The following is a 20,531-nucleotide window of genomic DNA, read 5'->3' on the forward strand; positions in this document are numbered from 1 at the left end:
AAGAGAGGGGGGACATTTCATAAGAACTTATTTTAGCTAGAATAACGTGATTTCCCACCTTAGTAGCTTCTTTGTCGAAGCTCTGGAGTAATTTTCCAGAAGTGCATGTGACAGGACAAGAAACCTCAGTAGCAGGGTCTTCTGGTCAAGAAGATGTACTAAATGTGCCCTGCTAGGCCACTGGTTTTTGGAGAAGCAGGAAGTGGGGCAGTGATATTAAAGTGAGGTTAAAGCCTAAAGTGAGAAGGTGTCACTAAGATCATTTGGTCTGAGCTGCCCATTTCCACAATAGGATTTCATTAACAATTCCTACTACACAGATGGCCACTGCCTTGCCTCAGTGGTCTAGATCACAGTGTCACAAGTGAAATCCAAATACTACAGATGGACCAAAGGCGAACTGCAGGGAGCCCCAAGTGAGGCTCTGACCTACCTGTGAGGTTGAGCTGAGGCAATTCTCTTGGTGCTCCAGCCATGGCTGCAGCGTCACTGCCAGAAGTCATCTGTGCAGCCTGCATTTGGGGAAACAGCCCCATCGCTTTGCTGCATGAGGGTCTCTCCTCCTTAGCAGAAGTTTGGTCTCGTTAGTAACAAGATTACCAAGCCCCTAGACTACAGGAGGAGAAAGCAGTGCAAAATCTGAAGAGGCACTGGAGGAGAGGTGGGACAAGGCTGCCAAATGTCCATTGTCAGAGAAGGAGAAAGAGGCAGACACTCAGAAATGAGGATCTAAAGATCAGCAAAGCCTCCAGGTCCAAATGGAGACTTGTTATACACTGGTGTACTATCAGTGTTGCCCCTTTTACAGCAGTGGAGCTGTTTGTTAGCAAAGGGGGAAGGGGTGCCTTCCTCAATGCTAAAATCAACTTAGAAATGCAAAATAAAGATCATTGGTGCCTGTTTACAGCTGGAGTAACCAGCCTGTGGCTTGCCATGAATTTCCTAGCAAGAGCACTGGAAGGAGAGGCTGTTCAGAACCCCATGGGCTATTCCATGCTTCTGTGTATGGCCATAATGGAATAAAGAACAAGCACATCCTCGGCTGTATTAGGAAGAGTGTTGCCAACAGCTTGAGGGAGTGTGGTGGTCTGATTCACGGACTCCGATGTGCTGGATCAGAATCAACTTTATTCAAGCAAGCAAGCCCTTTATATAAGCTCTAGACCGGATTGGTACTTTCTCGAAGGTCATGTTCCCATCACCACGCCTCATTCTGTGTGGCTATTACCTTATCTACATACTGCTATTTATTCCTCCCAAGGCTTTTGGCTCCTTAACTCTATCTTGTCCAGTCCCTCGCTGTCTGCCCCTACATCTCCCCCTTTTTTATTTTCTAAACTAAATATTGCCAGTGCAGTGTGTATTTGTACAACAAGTACTTGATGCAAAGCCCTTTGAGTCATTCTCTGCATAAGGCTTATTAAGCAGGGGAAATAGATAGCAAGGGCTAGAAATCTTAGCAAGATTACCAATCCACATGCCAGTACCTTCTTAACCCATGACCCCAAACCTAACGTCCAGTCCTGTTCCTCAAAAGGGTTCCACTCTGATTCTATCTACAAGTTATTAGTAAGGTCGCGTAGTCACAGTAAGCTTTTATGAATCAATATTGACCCTGCACGAGGCAGGCAGATATTGCCAGAAAATGCCCTGAAATGGGCTCATCTTAACTGACTCTCAGTCCTCGTTTGGTGTTTCAAGGGATGCGTCAACAGGTCGAATCAGCCGTGCAGGCATCCAACGAGGCCCGTTACCTGAAGAGAGACAAGCATAACCTTTCCCCCACGTTATTAAGTCTACTGGTTCACTCCATTGACCCGTTTCCAGGTTCTTGTAGTGAACCCGAGGCTGTTCTCACCACGTAGGGCATGAGAAATGCTTATTAACTGCACTTTGGTCCGTATAACAGTTTAAGAGGTTGAGAACATATAAGGCTTTCCACAGCTGCTCTTGTGGGGAGGCACCGGGGCTATTCCCCCTTTTTTGTTTTTCAAGCATGATTTTTAGAGTACGATGGGTACATTCCACTATTGCCTGGCTGTTTCGGGAATAGGGAATTCCAGTCACATGAGTGACCCCCCAGGTCTGAAGAAATGCCTGTGTTCGCTGTGCAGTATACGTGGGACCATTGTCAGTTTTAATTTGAGTGGGAACCCCCATTGTGGCAAAACAGGCAAGCCAGTGATGACATACATCGTGGCTTTTTTCCCCAACATGGGCAATAGAGCCAACATAATGGGAAAGGTTATCTACAGAGACATGGACATATTTCAGTCTTCCGAATGAGGAATAATGGGTAACGTCTGTCTGCCAGACATTGCAAGGCTGCAGGCCTCGAGGATTGGTCCCTAAGTAGGGTGGTAACAGGGATACATTTTGGCAATCGGGGCAACTTCGAATAATGTTTTGGGCCTGGCCTCTTGTAATAAGTTTTTTGTAGCGCTTTTGCATTTTGGTGGAAAAAAAAAGAATCATGGGACAATTTAGCCTGCTGATCAAAAGTCCCTTGCTGGATTCCGCTGGGTTTTCCTCCTTTGTCAGGAATGGGCAATACTCCTGATATAGCTGGACCAACTTTTTTTTTTTTTTTTTTTTTTTTTTTTTTTTTTAATCACACACTCTCTTTCTCTCACTCTCTGGGAACCGCACTCACACCACCCAAGTCTTTAACTGCTAGGACTGCTGTCCCTTCGCAGCGGGCGGCTTCCTCAGCCAACGGGCGCCCTGGTCGGTTCCCAGGCTATACACACACACACACACACACACACACACACAGAGTACTGTTCACGCTCACACCAGTCACAGTGACTCTAGACTTCTGTCTTACAGTCTTGCAGTGCACCTTATGCTGATCAGGCTGTGCACTCCCCTTTCCGGCTGGACCGAGCTGGAACTTAAAACCCACTCAAACCCTGGGGATGGGACTCGCACCCGTCCCCCTGGTACACCTTACGGAGATCAGCCCGCGTACCCCTTACAGTGCACTGTTACCAGACCAGAATTTAGAATTTAGGTGGGAATTTAAGACTCACCTTTTCGGTGCCTCTCATTGCCAAAAGATCCCAGGTGAACTCACCCGATGGCACCAGATGATCGTTTGGAGACGAGAGGCCCCGACAGTGGTCGCCTAGGGTCCCACCTGGGTCGCCAAACTGTTATGGAAATTAGGCTTGTCAGCCACCATAACAGGGCCTGACCCAAGGTTCCCACAGAAAAGTTCAGAGCCAAATCAAAGCAAATTAAATAATTAAATTTTAATGACATGCATGCAGTAATTACAGCTCGAGCTGGGTGCCTCTGAAGAGGGACTTATTGATTTAGACATTACAGAAGAATCTGTCTTTGTTGCAGTTGTAGATACAATCTGATTTCTATGTCATAAAGCGTATCATTTTCCGTTGGTAGCTCAAACACACACCTAAGTTTCAAATGCATGAGTTCTGGTTTTGCCTCTTTCCATACTGCTTCCATATCTGAAGTATCAGCTGGAGCAAACATAGACTGTTGGTTGGTGGGTGTTTTGTTTTTTTGTTTGTTTGTTTGTTTGTTTTTCCATAAACTTGTGTTTACTCATTAGGATCATAGTCAAAAGGCTGTAGCATCACAGAAACATTAAATGGTGTTCCTGCATCAATAATTGCACTGTTAGGTCTTACACAGTATCTACGTGGTGCTGTGGTCTTAACTTTGAAGCACATCTTTCTGTCTGTAGGATTGCCGAGCTTCAGGTTTGTGGTGACACCATCTGTGAAAGGCTCTTTGAATTTAAGCTCATGCTGCGGTTCCAGGCTGAGGCCTGCTCCGCTTTCGCCATGCTCCTCCTCCTGCTGCTCGGCGGTGGCGGCACCAGGTGAAGGCGGCACCAGGTGGAGAGAGGAAGGGCCGGGCGGGAGGGGAAGGAGGCGGGAAGGAAAGGAGGGAGGGAAGAAGGCAGGTGGTGGGTGCCTTGGCCGGTGTAGTCACGCCCCACCGAGCGGCCCCTGGATGATGGATCCTTCCCAAAAGGCCGGGTCAGTGGAGGGGGTTGTGGGCAGTCCAAACTCGCAGGTGGCCCCGTCTCTTGAAGCGGGGGGTGGTTCCGAAGGGGCCATAAGATGGACACAGCAAGGCGTATTGAGAGGCGGATAGAGGTCCGGCTCCTGTTCCGGATCGATCGGCCCTGGGTCAAATGGATTGTCTGGGTCGTTTCCTGGGAAGTCCAGTCCACCCACCGCCCCCACCACCGTGTTGCTTGACGGAGGTGCTGTGGGGGCTGCAGGTGCCTCCGGTCCCTGTGTTTTCTTCTTGCTATGCTCTTTCAGAGTCTCAAGCATGGTACGCCACGGGGCTAAAAGTCCTGCTGCCGTCTTATCGTTTCTTGTTACCGTGTCCCAGAGCTTAACTCCGATTGAGTCCCACGTACCGAGGCTATAAATCGTGCTGGAATTCACCTCGGGACAGTTCGAGCGTGCCCACATCAATAACATTTTAAGATCTTGGGGGGGCATCTCTCTGCTGTGCTGTTTCAAAGTCTTGCATTACGTTTAGCACGGACCTATCTTGCGGGGAGATTCCGTTTCCCACGACTCCCACACATTCCCAGCCGCTTACCTCCGTCCAGCGGTAGGTAACCTGTTGCGCTCAATGCTGCTTCCTTTCAGCAGCTCCCCTTCTGCTTCCTTTCAGCAGCTCTTTGTTCAGCCGGGCTCTGCCACCGGTTCAGCTAACCGCTGCCTCTACAGCCCTGGATGAAGTCAGTCTTCGGTCCCTGTTCGGGCGCCATTTGTGGTGGTCTGATTCACGGACTCCGATGTGCTGGATCAGAATCAACTTTACTCAAGCAAGCAAGCCCTTTATATAAGCTCTAGCCTGGATCGGTACTTTCCCACAGTGATTTACGGTACTTTCTATTCTCCTTGCAAGCGTCACGTTATACCTTTCTGAAGGTCATGTTCCCATCATCACTCCCTCATTCTGTGTGGTTACTCCCCATGTTCCCATACTGCTATTTATTCAGCCCATGGCCTTCGGCTCCTTAACTCTATCTTGTCCGATCCCTCGCTGTCTGCCCCTACAATCTCCATTCTCCCATGCATTACTTCCTGAGTAATTTGTCTTTCATTTGAGATCTCTGTGACTTCCTCTGTGGTTCCTAAAATGCTGGCAAACTTCCTGTCAGAGATGAAAACCATTCCTTTGCTGTCTGCTTTAGCCAGTTCTTTTTCTATTTCCTCATGGGCACAACTGAGTTCATCCTCTTTACTGTCATGTCCTATGACTGGTATGTGGCTACATGTAATCCACTGAGGTATCCCAGCATCATGACAAGCAAGGTATGCAGTAAACTTGTTTTGGGCTGCTGGGTGGGTCACTTTGTCATGATTCTGTCGTCTCTGGTTCTGAAAGCCCAGCTGCCATACTGTGGTCCCAATGTAATTGACCGCTACTTCTGTGACAGTGCACCATTATTACACCTTGCTTGCACTGACATCCAGCTTATTGAGTTCATTGATTCTGTGGTGTCCGTAGTCCTGCTCCTTGGCTCTTTGGCACTGACTGTACTCTTCTGTGCCTACATTATTTCTACCATATTCTGGATCCCATTAGGACAGGGCAGGCAGAAAGCATTTGCAACTTGTGCTTCTCATTTCACCATTTTTCCCTTGGGTTTTGGCATCTCCATCTTTGTCTATGCCAAGCCTTCCTAGATGACCTCTGTGCATCTCAACAAAATACTCTCTGTTCTCTCCAGTATTGTGACACCTCTTTTAAACCCATTCATATTTGTCCTAAGGAATGAACAAATGAAAGAGGCATCAAAAAATGCTTTGCACAAAGGCCTGGTGATGACTAAGAGGTCAGGAAAGCCATGAGCATCATCATGACTGGTAATTAGTCTTTGAAAAATCTGAGCAGGACCTTTCTGTTCATGGGGATAAACTAGCCAGCTTAGATTAGACTCCTTGGGTGATATTCAGTGGTGCTTACAGTACGATTCAGATAAGCAGCCAGGTAGTATCTATGTGAGGATGAGGTGAATTATTCTCTCAATTCCATTCTCTGTAATGGTAAGGGACTAAATTCAACCACAGTCACGTGGGGCTAGTGCCATTTTAGATGCCACAGGATATCCTAGCTGACCTCCACCTGCCATTCTAGAAAGGAACAAGTGTCCCAAAGGCCCCTTGTCACAACTGCAGAGATGTCTTGGACTCCTTAGGGCATCTCAAATAGCAGAAGACACCTGCATGTGGACAACTGAATCCAGTTCTCTGAAGAACTGTGGTGTTTAGGCTTCATCTCACCTAACTTTAGTGATTGCAATGGCTATATATGTATTTGAGATTATCATGAGCTATTGCTAGAGTGAGTGGAAGGAAAGATATTTCCACACAGCCATTCAGCACCGCTTGGGATAGGTATGTTGATCTGGCCTTTGGAAGTGGTGAATTCTGTCTGTGGATTGTGGATTCAGCCTGGCCGAGTCTCTTGCACACATCAGGTGTGTCTTAGGCTACATTTCTTCTTTTGTAATGTCTTCCGGGGCTGAATCAGAGTTCCTGATCAAGTGATGCTGACTGGTTTGCATCCATTCTGTCCACAGAGTGTGAATTCTGGCATCTTCTTTTCTGCACCCTGGTTTTCCCATTAAGGAAACTAACTGGCTCACTCCAGATAAGGCGCAAACTAATAGCTTAAAAATGTGGTTGGTCAGAGTTACTAGGGACCCTGGAGAAAAACATGAAGTGAAAAACCTCAACAATGTGGAAGCATCATGAAGTTGTCTAAATTGATTAGATTTGATCCCCTCCTAAAGTTGCTTTTTTTTTTTTTTTTTTTTTTTTTTTCCCCTTTTTCCCATCAGTTAGATGTTATGATTTGGTTTATGATGTGAATTGTCTCTGTGAAAGTAGCTGTGGATTGGGCTCTCTTAAGCATGATTAGTGCATTTAAAAAACAAAGTAGAATAATCTGCCTTCACACTACCTTGCAGCACTGGAAGAAACAGATTGGTTGGGCTTTATATATTGAAGTATTTTTACAAAATTTTAATATATATATAGATAAGGTAATTAACAACCCTCTTTCCCTTCTCCCCTTCTCCCACTCTTTTTTTTCAAACTTCTTGGGAAAACTTTAACTGAAAGAGGAATGTATAATTTCGAAGAGATGATTCATTATTATATTTCTCCAAACGTGTTATCATTGAAAATAAAGGCTATGGTTTCTCAGAATGCTGCATCGTCATTTATTAAGTGCTCATATTGTATCTTTAGTGTCATAACTGTATTATTACTTGGGATATTCTAGTGTTTAAACGCAGTACATTTGAAATGAGATGTCCCACAAGAAACACAAAGTTGCTGAGAACAAAGTCTGTTGAAATAAAACCAGAGTCAATTACTTCATTGATCTTTTTCTTTTTGTGCGTTCAGTCCTTCTGACAAAAGAAAAATGTTTCCAGCAATTTCTGTCCTTGAAAATGATCAGATTTTTCCAGGAGCTCACAGTTTCCCCAAATTTCTTGTTTTTGTTTTTTTTGAGTGAGATGGTCTGGTAAAATCAACCTGTGAAGACCTTTATTTTCAGTTACTTGGATTAACTGGTGGTTTTTCATTCACTCCTACTTGATACTAACATCTATGTGTTATTCCATCTTGCTTCTCTTGATGTTTCCTTCTTCTCTTCAGTTATCTTACTATTTATTCCTTGCCTTAACCTTAGCTATGTCACTGTACACCCATAATAAGCAGATGCTTTGTACTTCATGGTGCATTAACACCGAAGAATGTTGCTTTTGGTATCAGTTGGTGCACTCATCTTACTTCAGTCACCTAATAGACAGCCATACAGCCTAAACTGCTCCACAGAAGCCACAGGGAGGTGGAATCTCATAGGGATCTCTGACCTTAAAAACAGAATGACTCATGCTCCAGTAGCTCTGTCTCTCTCCACTGATTGTAGAGAGACTGGATGACCAATTTAGGATTAAAGTTGTTTAAATTAGTTATATGAAAAAGCAGAAGATAAAATGAAATTATTTTCATGTCTGTCTGTGGTGCAATAAAAGGCAATTTTCCATGTTTAAGTAGCGTTGGCTTCTGTAAGACTAGGCCTCATAAACAAAAAGACTGCCTCTTACACAGTTTGCCTTGCTAGAGTAAAGGAAGTATTAATAAATCTGTCATTAAAATGTTAAGAATACAGGTGAAAATAAAGTTCATCAGGCAACCCAGGATATGCCAATAGCCATGATAAAATCTGGTCTTTCAGAATGAATGGGTAATGTCAGGCTGTATGATTTGTTGATAGCTATTAGTTTTTCTAGATACAAACAGTAAATAAAATAAGATTTTTTTTCTGAAATGTTCCTCAAGAAACCCAAGCAATTAACATCTGGATCAGATTCCATTATACTTATTTTACCTTTCTCATCTAAACTGTGGTCACTGTAGAGTCAAGTGGAGACAGGTATGCTTTGTTAAATGGAGACCCCTCCATTGCTAAGACACCGTCTAAACTACCTGAATTCATCATCTTCTGCAGAAGCCATTCTTTTTCCCCTGACTATGAAGGGGCAGCAGACAGTAACACTGATGTGAACATCTGTACTACAGCAGTGGGATTCAGCTCCAGACAGCCAAGTTGAAGTGTGTGCAATGCAAGTGGTCTGAGCTCCCATTAGATTCAGTAGTGATCTGGCCAATAGTGTCCATGAACAAATGTAGGGAAACGATTACATGGTGAAACATGGACAGGTAGTGCCATTTTTTAACATTCTAAGATATATTAGATGTCTACATGGGGATGGAATAAAAGACACCAGGCACTTCTGGCTCAGAACCAGGTACTTACATCTTCTTAGATGGTTCATAGATGCCTATATTTAAGTAGTTGATCTCCATTGACTATAATGGAAGCTTGTATGTCCCATGCAGTGGTGCTCCACAAAGAAGGAAAGTCTTGGGGTCCACTGACCAGGCCCTAGAGCCATTCAGTACCCTTATGTTCCCAGCCTGAGTCAGTGCCTTCTGAAGTGAAGAGATCTCAGTCCTCTTCCCTCACCTGCTCTCAAAGCCAGAATGACTGCTGTCTGTGACCTCTTTTCAAGCCATTCTCCTAAATTATTTTATTTCCCCTCCACATATCTTTCCCCTACTTTTTTGATCTCCAAATCCTTATCAGCAGTAAAACTTTGTTGGCTTTGTATGTTCTGCTGTTGGACAGCTTACCTTCTGGCATGTGTTATCATCTGGAGCTTTGGGGGATATCACAGGAGATCATACTGTTGGGGAAAAAGGTGATGATCTAGGGTGTAAGCTGAAAAGGCAGGAATAATTTTCCTTTTTTTTTTTTTAATGCCTCAGTAGTTGTGTCTGTTTGTTTGACCAAAGGGAGAGACTAGATGAATTTCTGCCCCGATGCTAGGGGAAAGGGGTAGAAGGAGTTTGTATAGACTTCTGCTTCCACTTTCTGTGAAACAAGTCAAGATGTAATGAGTCTACAGAAGGATCTAGGAGTTCTCTGGACCAAGAAAAACAGAACTAGGAGCACTCAGTTACCTAACTTGGGATGGCTACCATAGAGATGTCTCTCCCTGAGCTTCTGTTGTAGTCAGTGAAGAGAAACATCTACTGTTGGCTACAAGTCATTTGAGCTAATCTAGCCAATTAGCTTAAGGTGAGGTGTATCCCTCTAGAAATGTCTCACTGAGTGTGAAGGCAGTCTAAAAAAGGAAGACACGTTGGATGGTACCTCTTGCAGGCATCCAGTGGTATTCCAGATGCCCTGGGCATGTGCGTATCATGTGCAGGAAACTTGTGCCCTTCTGAACACCTACACACACCAATTCATAGAGCTTCTTGTGTCAAAGTCACTTCAGCCTCACCTCAGTCACTTCAGCTCCCTCCCAAGTTAATGACAGGTGACCAGCATCTTCGCATCTCCACAGGGCGATTCATCCTACCTATTTTAGCATCTGTCATTCTCTAATGTGGCTGATTTTGACTACCAGTGAAGTCTCCCTGACTGCCTGAGATTTGGATCATAAAAGTTTGTTGAAGTGAATCACAGGGGACTCACTCTTAAAAATAAATTGAATTTAAGGATACTCAAGGAAATAGGTTTCTTATTTTGGAGGTCATTGGGTCCAACACATCCCCTCAAAGAAAAGCAAGCTATGTGGTTCATACTTTTTCCCCCAAAGTATCACCTTGGTATCTCTCATAGGTGAAGTTCTTTTCTCTCTCCTACCACTTTCAACCATAGTATTTTCCAGATTTCCCTTTCTTTGTCATCCCCCAACAACCTGTGTACATCACTAAAAAGAGTATCTTGCTCACATGCTTAGATCACCCTGGGATGCAGGAGGTGACTGAAGTCCAGTTCTTCAGAAAATGGGAAAGGGTTGCTTCATATAGGAATATCTGTGCTCACATACTTCATTGCTGATTAGGGAGAAGCTTGGACTATACTTGCTGGTACTCATTATTTCTGTCTCAAAGGAAGCTAGCATCCACCCAAGGTCAATCAAGCCAAGCCTCTTACTGTCCCGAGTGAGCTCTGTGTGATCCGTCACTCCTCTTGTCTGGGGAGTCAGAGTGTGTCAGGAAGTCACTATGTTTTTGCCTGAGACTCCATCTCATACTGCTGCTGTAAGTCCCTAGTTTCAATCCCCAAAGAAAGTTTTAATGGGGAGAAAAAGGACTCCTGGAATGATGAAACCACTTCCAGCGGAATCTGACACACCGGTTTTTGGAGACTCAACTATCCTCTGCAAATGCTGCTCTAAAGTATGTAACAGAGTCAGTCTCACTGTGTTAAGACTTAGAGATCAACATTTCAAATATCTGAATTTAAGGCAGATGAGTGCCACCCAGAGAATCTACACACTGGTTATAGTTATTTGCTGGAGGGAATTCAGGGTATGCAGAATTTCATGATTGTTTTCTGTCACTCTACAGTTATACCATATTCATCCCTCTGGGTATGGGACCTGACTCTTAGAGAAGCTTTCTCTAGTATCGACACCCTCATTTTTTCATCTCCCACTGCAGTAGGATGGTATTGATTCAGTTGTTACCAAAAAAAAAAAAAAAAAAAAAAAAGAAAAAAAAAGAAAGGCAGGCTTTCATCTATGAATTCAGATGAGGAAAAGCAAAGAAAGACTGAGGAGAGCTTCAGAGGCCATGGTAAGCATGAATTGTGGGAGTAAAGCAAGGAGAAAGGATTAGGGGTAGGAAAAGAAGAAAATATGAGGGCTCCATTTGTAAGATCTATGTTAGCCAGTGGGAAGCAAATGAGTCATTAATATGTGTGTGTGTGTGTGTGTGCGTGCACGCGTGTGTCTAAGAAATGATACAAAGGGAAGAAGGGGGCAGTATGGTTTCTGCTTAAAGTATTGGGAAAATAAGACCCAGATAACATACCTTTCCTCTGCAGAAGGACTTAAAAGTTTTTAGAGGGGCTGAGACTATCAGACCAACTTTCACAGTTCCCCTCTGCAAGAAACCTCAGAGAAAAGGAGGGCTGGGATTCATCTTCTCAGAGGTAAACACATTCAGTGAAAAGGCTTGATTCAGTTGCCCACTTATCACTGTCAATATGGAGATGCCCTGCGGTATCTAGGACATACACAGGAATCCCATTCCTCAGCTTAGTTGGGCAATGGGAGAGAAAACAGCCACTTAAGAGTAAGGTTTCTGCTACTCCAGAACAAGTGCAGCATGCATGAGGACTGACCTGGCAAAAGAGATGAGGTAGGAACCCAGACTGGTGGGAGGCTGGCTGAGAACAAAGGCTCAGAGGAAGATTAAGTCAGGCCCTTCCTCTGGTGACCAAATTATAATCAGCTTCTGTTTCACAGCTACTTATTATATGTTTGTGTCTTCACAGGTAATAGCTATATCTCCTCAGAAGGCCATCCCAGGTGCCGAAAGATGAGTGAGGGACATGCTCTGGGCATGCACAGGGGTGAGGCTTTAGGGATAGGCTTATCTCAGCACCACAACAGGCCAAACCAGGAGTCTTCTCAGCTTGATCTGATACCCCAGGCTCCCTGGTCAGACCGTGGAAGGAGTGAGGTGCTGCATATGGCTTGTGTTAGGCACCAACCTCAGGATGGGCTGACTCACAGCCAGGCTTTCACTGATGTCCTCAACCACAGGCAGGAGTGCTGTTGGCCACACATGAGCACTCGAAGCCCTTTCAGATGCCTGCTCATTTCCCATTTCTGCTTCTATTTCCCCCCTTTTGCCTCAGTCCCTAGCAAACCTCTTCACTAGGCCTCAGCTCTGTGACCCCCTGCCCACATCCATGTCTGGCATACCTGAGGCCATCCTGCCTCATAGGAGGTGCATGCGTGGGTGCAGTCAACTGTCGATCTTCACTGAACAGAATGGTAACTAACATTATCGCCTGAAATACACACCTCTACACTGGGAATATGTACAGCTGAGAGAGAAGGCCACTATCTCAGGAACCCACAGACAAGAAAATACTTCTATGCTTGCCCCTGGAAGGAGCTCACATTACGGCTGAAATACCTTTATTCTCTTCACAGAAAAAGAAAGCTAAGACATTTCAAGCGCTCCTGCTTCCAGGATGATAACTGGGTTTATTTTAAAGAAAGAAGAAAGCCAGGGATATTCTTTACACTCTTCTACACCAGGCCTATATTCTTCTAAGACATTTATTCCCTTTTCTCCCTTCCCATTCCACAAACTTCTCAATATCCTGCACTTCTAAAGCTATACCTGATACACAGAATATGCATTTCCAAGTCTGCCATGCTAGGTCAGTTTATTCCTGGTGGATCACAACTAGTATGAGCTCTGTGTGTAGGCCACAGTTTTTCTGAGTGCATTTCCAAGAGCCCCCCTTGACCTCCCTCTTCTGCAGGCTGTAGATGAGTGGATTGACCATGGACGTGAGGATGGTGTAGAAAAACAACAGCATTTTATTTAGCTGTCTCAGCAGAGCTGTTCTGGGCATCATATAGACAATGATGAGGGTGCCATAGAAAACAGTGATCATGGTGAGGTGAGAGGAGCAGGTGGAGAAAGCCTTCTGCCTCCCCATGCTGGTTGAGATCCTCAGAATAGCAGCTATGATGCAGACATAGGATGCCAGAGTGATTAGGAAAGGGAATACTACACGCAGAAAGCAGAGAATGAAAGTAACCAGCGTAAGCACTGTGGTGTCACTGCAGGAGAGCTCTAGCAAAGGGGTAAAATCACAGAAGTGATCAGTTGCATTGGGGCCACAGAACTGTAACTGAGAAAACAACCATGTCACTACTGTAGACATTAGTAATCCTGCTAGCCAAGACCCAGATGCCAGCTGGAGACATACCTTCCAGTTCATGAGGCTTGCACAGAGCGGGGGTTGGCATATGGCCAAGTACCAATCATAGGATGCGGTGGCCAGCTGGTCACACTCAGTAGCTACAAAACAGCCAAAGAAATAGAACTGTCATGTATCCATGAGCAGAAATGGTTCTGTCCCCAGTTAGGAAACTGGCCAGCAGCCTGGGCAGAATGGTGGAGTTGTAGAAGATTTCCACACTGGAGAAATTCCCCAATAAGAAGTATATGGGGGTATGAAGATGCCTGACTGCCACCACTAGCACAACAATGAGAATGTTCCCAAACATGGTCACCATATAGATCATGAGAGAGGGGAGGAAGAGGGGCATCTGAAGCTTGGGGATATTACCCAGTCCCAGCAGGAGTAACTTCACTGGAGATGTCCAATTGTCCCACTACTCTTTCTCCATGTAGCACTGCACGTCCTATTGTTCCCACTTGTCAGGAAGGGAACCTAAGAGAAAGAGTATGCACTTCTGTGTTCATGGTAAAAAGGTTGATAGAGACAACGTGAGGTTTGCACTCATTTGACTGAATTCACATTTGGTTTAGAGGCTTCATTCGTAGTGAAAGGACAGGAACAGGTTCTTCTGGAGGGCAAAACTGCTCATCCTAGGGGAATGTCCTCTGATTAGACAAAATGAGCTGCTCCAATGAGGTGCCTATTTCACTGTGTGGATTAAAAGAGAATGTTCATTTGCTCATATTTAGCCTACTACACCTGAAGTTATTCCCAGTAATACCCAGCATAGCTGTTGGCCATATCCTTCTGCTCTCAACTAACAGGCAGATGTGTCAGAGACAAAAAGGCCCATATGCAAAAATAGTCTCTAGGTGAACACCTCATGCCATAGGTTGTTTCTTCTCACAGAAGAAGGAGGGACACTGAACAAAGTCAGTGGTCTCAACTCCTTGAAACATGTGCTTTCTGAGGAGATGATTCTACACTGGACAGTCCATCTCTCTGTTGACAAAGAGTGGTCAGGAGTTACTAGCTCAATTTTAAAAGGTACTGTAAAGGGACTATTAGAGAGAATACTTATAAGCAGTTGTGTAACTTGGGTGGGACCCTAGGCGACCACTGTCGGGGCCTCTCGTCTCCAAACGATCATCTGGTGCCATCGGGTGAGTTCACCTGGGATCTTTGGCAACGAGAAGCACCGAAAAGGTGAGTCTTAAATTCCTGACTAAATTCTAAATTCTGGTCTGGTAACAGTGCACTGTAAGGGGTAGGCGGGCTGATCTCCGTAAGGTGTACCAGGCAGGGGGGTACACAGGCTGGCCACTGTAAGGTGTACCAGGGGGACGGGTGCGAGTCCCATCCCCAGGGTTTGAGTGGGTTGTAAGTCCCAGCTCGGTCCGGCTGGAAAGGGGAGTGCGCAGCCTGATCAGCATAAGGCGCACTGCAAGACTGTAAGACAGAAGTCTAGAGTCACTGTGACTGGTGTGAGTGTGAACAGTACTCTCTCTCTGTGTGTGTGTGTGTGTGTGTGTGTGTGTAGCCTGGGAACTGACCAGGGCGCCCGTTGGCTGAGGAAGCCGCCCGCTGCGAAGGGACAGCAGCCCTAGCAGTTAAAGACTTGGGTGGTGTGAGTGCGGTTCCCAGAGAGTGAGAGAACTGTGTGTGTGCGATCCCACCAGCCACAGGGGCTGGTGTTACTGGTAAGGAAGTGCGCTGTCTGGTTTGCTTAAGACACACTTTTCAGAAACTCAATATGGGGAATAATTTCGGCATAGAAAAGGGGAGGCCCTTAGCCGAATGTTGGAAAATCGGAGTAAGACTGATGGTACCAAAAAAAAAAAATCTAAGGAAAAAAGGTTGATCCAACTGTGTCAGGAGGATTGCCCATTCCTGACCAAGGAGGGAAGCCCAGCGGAACGGTGGCAACCTCAAGGGACTTTTGATCAGCAGGAGCTAACTGTCTTGTGAAATCATCTAGAAGACAGGTTTCCAAGTTGAATGGATTACTGGTATGTTTGGGATAACTGGGCATGGGTGCGGGAGCATTTGAGCCAGGAGGGAGGAAGGAAAGAAATCTGCCGAAACTAACACTTGTGCTAGCAAATACTGGTACCCCGGACTGTGCTCCAAAAGTTTCTGCTCCACCTTATATGCCTGATGATCTATTTGTCATTACTTCTCCTTCTCCTCCTCCCGGCAGCAAGCCAGGGGAAATAGAAACCTCTGGCTAGCAAACAATCCAAATTGGTATTGTAATAATGCAGGAGATAGAGCCGTGTGTCAAACAGGACTTTGAAGTTTAGTAGAAGCAATTAGAGCATGCAGAGAGTTAGGAGTAAATTGGACTAAAGTGCAAGAATGCAGACAGTGATTAGATGAACACCCCCACGACTATGGGGGACTTTTGCGGTAAGCCCTGCTAAAATATGGAGGAATGACCCCACAAAACTTCAATGATGCTCTCGCAATTAGTGTTTTTATAGATCAAGCAGCCCCTGATACACGAAAGTATTTTGAAGAGCATATGCCAGGCTGGCAAGGGGAGGGGGCGCGGCAGAACCAGGGGAGATAGATGGAATCAAAGTGAACGTGCTGTACAATTGAGAGTTAATGATGTTTGTCATTATTGTGGGGAACAAGGGCACTGGAAGCAGGAATGCCCAGTGAGGCCCCGTGTACTTGGGAATAGAGGGGCCAGCATGAGAAAATCAAACACTAAGAAGGAGACCAGGCAATTCCCAGTCAGTCCACAATGACAGGAGATAGGAGACTCAGAAAATACTGTGGAAATTGGCATAAATTTATAGGATATAGATTTGGATTTCAAGGGGTAGGTAATGGCAAATATAGAAGGCTTAGAAGTTCCCTTTCTAGTGGATACTGGAGCCACCCTTTCCCTTTTTGATTTTGAGCCTAAAGGATACAAGTCACCAGATAAAATAATCATGCGAGGAGTAATGGGAAAAGGTGAACGAATGTTATCTAAGCCTTTATTGCTATTGGAGGTAAAAGAGTGTGGGGATGTTTTATAATTTTGACAGACTCGCCCTCTTGCCTCTTAGGGAGAGATCTCCTGCAAGCCTTGGATACTCAGATCTGTTTACAGCTGGAAGGGATAAAATTAATAATTATGGGTTCATGTGTTAGGGCTAAGACACCAGAACCAGAGTCAACTAATGTGCAAATTCCAACAGGTTTAGAATCAGTTTCTAAAAAGTTATGGAGCTCTTCATGAATGGACGCTGGACTATTGAAATGAGCTAGTCCAGTCTCGATAAAAACAAAGGGGGGATTGTCTCCTGCAGTTAAGCAATACCCTATTCCAAAGGAAGCAGAGAAGAGTATCCAAAAACAAATCGAACATTATTTGAAACTAGGTATTCTTAGAGTCTGTGAATCCCCATATAACGCTCTGATTCTGCCGGTTAAAAAGAACAGGCAAGATTCTGGTGATCCAGAGTATCGGTTTGTACAAGACTTAAGGGCTATAAACCAACATGTAATTGCTCCGCACCCAGCAGTTCCCGACCCATCAACTATATTATTACAGATACCCCATTGGGCAACTTACTTTACTGTAATTGATCTAATGGCAGCTTTTTTTTTAGTATACCAATAGCTGAGGACAGCCAAGATCTCTTTGCTTTCACTTAGGGACAACAATTAACTTGGACGAGGCTGCCATGGGGATTTACTGGGTTTCCGACTATTTTTTCGCGTATACTCAAAAATGATCCCTCAGATATCGAACGTCCAGGACATTCAGTGTTAATACAATATGTGGATGATTTGTTATTAGCAAGTAAAGATTATGAGGCATGTTTAAAAGACACTATTTCTCTATGTAATGCTCTTGCAGAAAAAGGACGTCGAGCATCTCTGTCTAAACTTCAGCTGTGTCAAGGAGAGGTAAAATAGTTGGGTTTTATTTTAAAGGAAGGACACAGGTTAATTGATCCAGAACGAGTAAAGACAATTCTTGATATGCCTCGTCCTGTAACAAAAAAGCAACTTAGGGGATTTTAGGAGCTGTAGGATTTTGCCGACCGTGGATTCCTGGGTTAGGAGAACTTACTAAGCCTTTAGTGCAAGCAACAAAAAAAGAGCAGATAGAGCCTGTGGCATGGGGTCCAGAAAAGGAAAAAGCTTTTACATCTGTAAAAAAAGGCATTGGTTTCAGCCCCTGCTCTAGGGTTACCAGATTATAGCAAGCCATTTGAATTATTTGTCCATGAACGACAGGGAGTAGCAAGTGGAGTACTCACCCAAAAACTAGGTCCTCATGGTAGACCAGCGGCCTATTACTCCACCCAGCTAGATGCAGTAACTAAAGGCACTCCAGGATGCATCAGAGCAATAGCAGCTACGGCAGCTCCTATTGAAAAAACACAACCTGTAGTTTTGGGTCACTCATTGACTGTGTATGTGCCACATGAAGTAGAACTGTTAATGAAACAATACGCAACTCAAGCACTGTCCCACAGGGAGCTCACCACTATGAACTGATAATATTGCATGCAGATAATGTGACCTTAAAGAGATGCAATATATTAAATCCAGCAATGCTGCTACCTCTACCTGAGGATGGAGAATCGCATCAACCCTGTGAACAGGTGGTCGTCAGCTTGAGCAAGCCCCGGGAGGAGCTTAAAGATGAACCTTTGGGAAACCCAGACTTGGTTCTGTTTACAGATGGATCATCCTATTATTTGGATGGAAGGCACCACTCCGGCTATGCTGTCACTAACATCTTTGAGGTACTTGAGACTAATCCTTTGTCTCTGTCTGTAAGTGCTCAAGGAGCAGAATTACTAGCATTGACCCAAGCAGCAAAAATAGGTAAGAACTTGCGGGTAAATATCTATACTGATTCTAAACATGCATTTGGAGTATGTCATGTAACAGGGATGTTATGGAAAGAATGAGGATTTTTTTTTTTTTAGGTCATCGGGAAAGAAAATAGCTAATGGAGAAGAAATATGTAATTTGCTGGAAGCAGTCCAATGGCCCCGAAGAAATTGCTGTAATACACTGCCCAGCCCATACTGAAGACACTATAGAAATTAGTAGAGGAAATGCGTTAGCTGACACCGCTGCGAAGGCTGCAGCTTGACAACCTCTGAGAGAATGTGTGGGGGCAGTTCCAAGGATGAACCAAAGTGAGTGACCAAATTTGAGAGACCCCATAATCTACTTTCTACTCCTTGTGTCTACACCTTAGATAATGTTTTTAATTATATAACCATATCTTATATTTCCCATGGACTTTGTCTCTTCTCTTTGGGAGGTTGAGGAAATTGTTGTTTTGTTTTAAAATATATACGTTTTTGTGTATTTAAAACAGAGCAAGCCAGTTCTAAGAACTATGTCACGTGCATTTTGAATACTACATCCTCATTATAAACAGAATGTTTTGGGGGGGATTTTGATAAGGATGGTGAGGTTGGGCTATATTGCAATTGGACAGAGGTGTCAAGTCAAATTAATACAGGCAGTGGGAAACAGGCCAGCAAATGTTCAGAACTGACTGAGGTAAACCAAAACAAGTGGTGCTTTCCTGGATAGATAAGTGTTTCATACCTCTTGTATATATGTGCTGCGATATGGTATGTGTGTATACAGTTATATTGATGCTTCTATGTGTATGTTGAATTCTTTTTGCCTTATTTAGTTTACTAGTAGTCTGTATGTCCACGATGCTTTGACAAATGTAAAAAATTCCTCAGAATCCACCTTGTTAAAATTTCTTTTTTAGGAAAAGAGAATATACCTGGGGAAACGAGAAGGCTAACCATAAAACAGGGGCAAGACCACGAGCATCTCTGTGTTCGGGAGAGTAATGTGATGAGTGTTTTTCATCTATATGCCGTCATATTTAGGGAGGCTGATGACTGTACACTTTGTTAATGAACTGTAATTATTTTCCAAATACCAGGTGGGTGTTATAGCTGTGTTTCACACATGCTGACTAGCATATTAGTATTCTACATGTTTGCTTTTATTAGCTGATTAAATAGACTTTCTGAAGACTTCTCATTCAAAGCAATTATATTTACTCAGGCAGAAAATGTTGTTATATTACTACATTATTAAGAGTACAGTAGCAGAAGTGCATATAAATATTTAACATCTTCTGTACTCTCCCAATGTGTAAATTGTATCATTATTATGTATTGCTACATGAAATTATGCTGAACTTGCACTAAAACCATGCTGTGAAGATATTTATCATGTTAAAAACAGGTAAAAGGGTTTTTTCAAAGGAATCTGGAGTATGGCCGAATATTTCTGTTCTTTGCAAAATTAAATATAGGAAGATCACTGTAATAGGAAAACAGCAGAATTCCCCTTTTCTGGGCTGAAGAGAGGAGTGTAAACTAGAAAAATGAAAAAAGGTTAAAAGATATCCAGGAACGGGCGCTGGGGCATTGCCGCCCAAGGTGCTGGAGCGGCACAGCCCTCGGGGGCTTGCTGCCTGAGCCCCTCTCCCCGGCTCTGGGCTCAGGTCTGCCCGGGAAGCATCCGGCACTCTCCCGGGCAGGGAGAGGACAAGAGGCCCTGGCGCCAGAGCCTGCTGGCGTTGTGGCTTCCCCTGACAAGGCCTCCTTCTCTCTTGCAGGCTCTGGGCACCAACGGCCTGGCAGGTTGCAGCCAGCCAGAACCAATGGACTGGCAGAGTTACGGCTGCAGCGGCCAGGTATTCCCCCTGCTGCCGGCTGGACGGGCACAGACGGGGGCTTGGCCCTTCCCCTTCCCGTTGCTCCTGGGCTGCTTTCCGAGAGCAGCCAGCGGGGCTGCTGGCAGAGGGGCCAGGCAGCTCTCCCAGCCTTGGGCGCTGGCGCAAAGCTGGACAGAGCACAGGAGCCAGAGCCAGAGGCAAAGGAGCCCTCGGCAGCTTGCCGCCTGAGCCCCTCTCCCTGGCTGCGCACTCAGGTCTGCCCGGGAAGCCTCTGGCACTGCGCCACTGACAGCAGCTCTCCTAGGAAAGAGCCTGGGAAGCTGGGAAAGAGGGTCTGTTCATGCTGGGATGCCCCAACACGTTCCTTTTGCCTAAAAATGCCTCCTTCTCTCTTGTAGGCCAAAATATCCTTCACCCTGGCTGCTGCTAGGAAGGGCTGGTCTTCCGCAAGCCTCCGCCGGTAGCTCTCCCCTCAGTTATGTAGATTTTTAATGAAGAGAATGTTGGGTTGGGTTGTGTTGCGTTGTGTTTTAAATATATATTT

At 44.9% G+C, this 20,531-nt stretch overlaps 1 pseudogene; it reads right to left on the minus strand.

The window, feature by feature from the left end:
* Positions 1–12,780: 12,780 nt before the first annotated feature.
* LOC135330163 (olfactory receptor 5B21-like) lies at positions 12,781–17,671 on the minus strand (annotated as a pseudogene).
* Positions 17,672–20,531: the final 2,860 nt, after the last annotated feature.

The sequence above is a fragment of the Dromaius novaehollandiae genome, chromosome 16, assembly GCF_036370855.1.
Source record: "Dromaius novaehollandiae isolate bDroNov1 chromosome 16, bDroNov1.hap1, whole genome shotgun sequence".
Lineage (NCBI taxonomy): Eukaryota > Metazoa > Chordata > Aves > Casuariiformes > Dromaiidae > Dromaius > Dromaius novaehollandiae.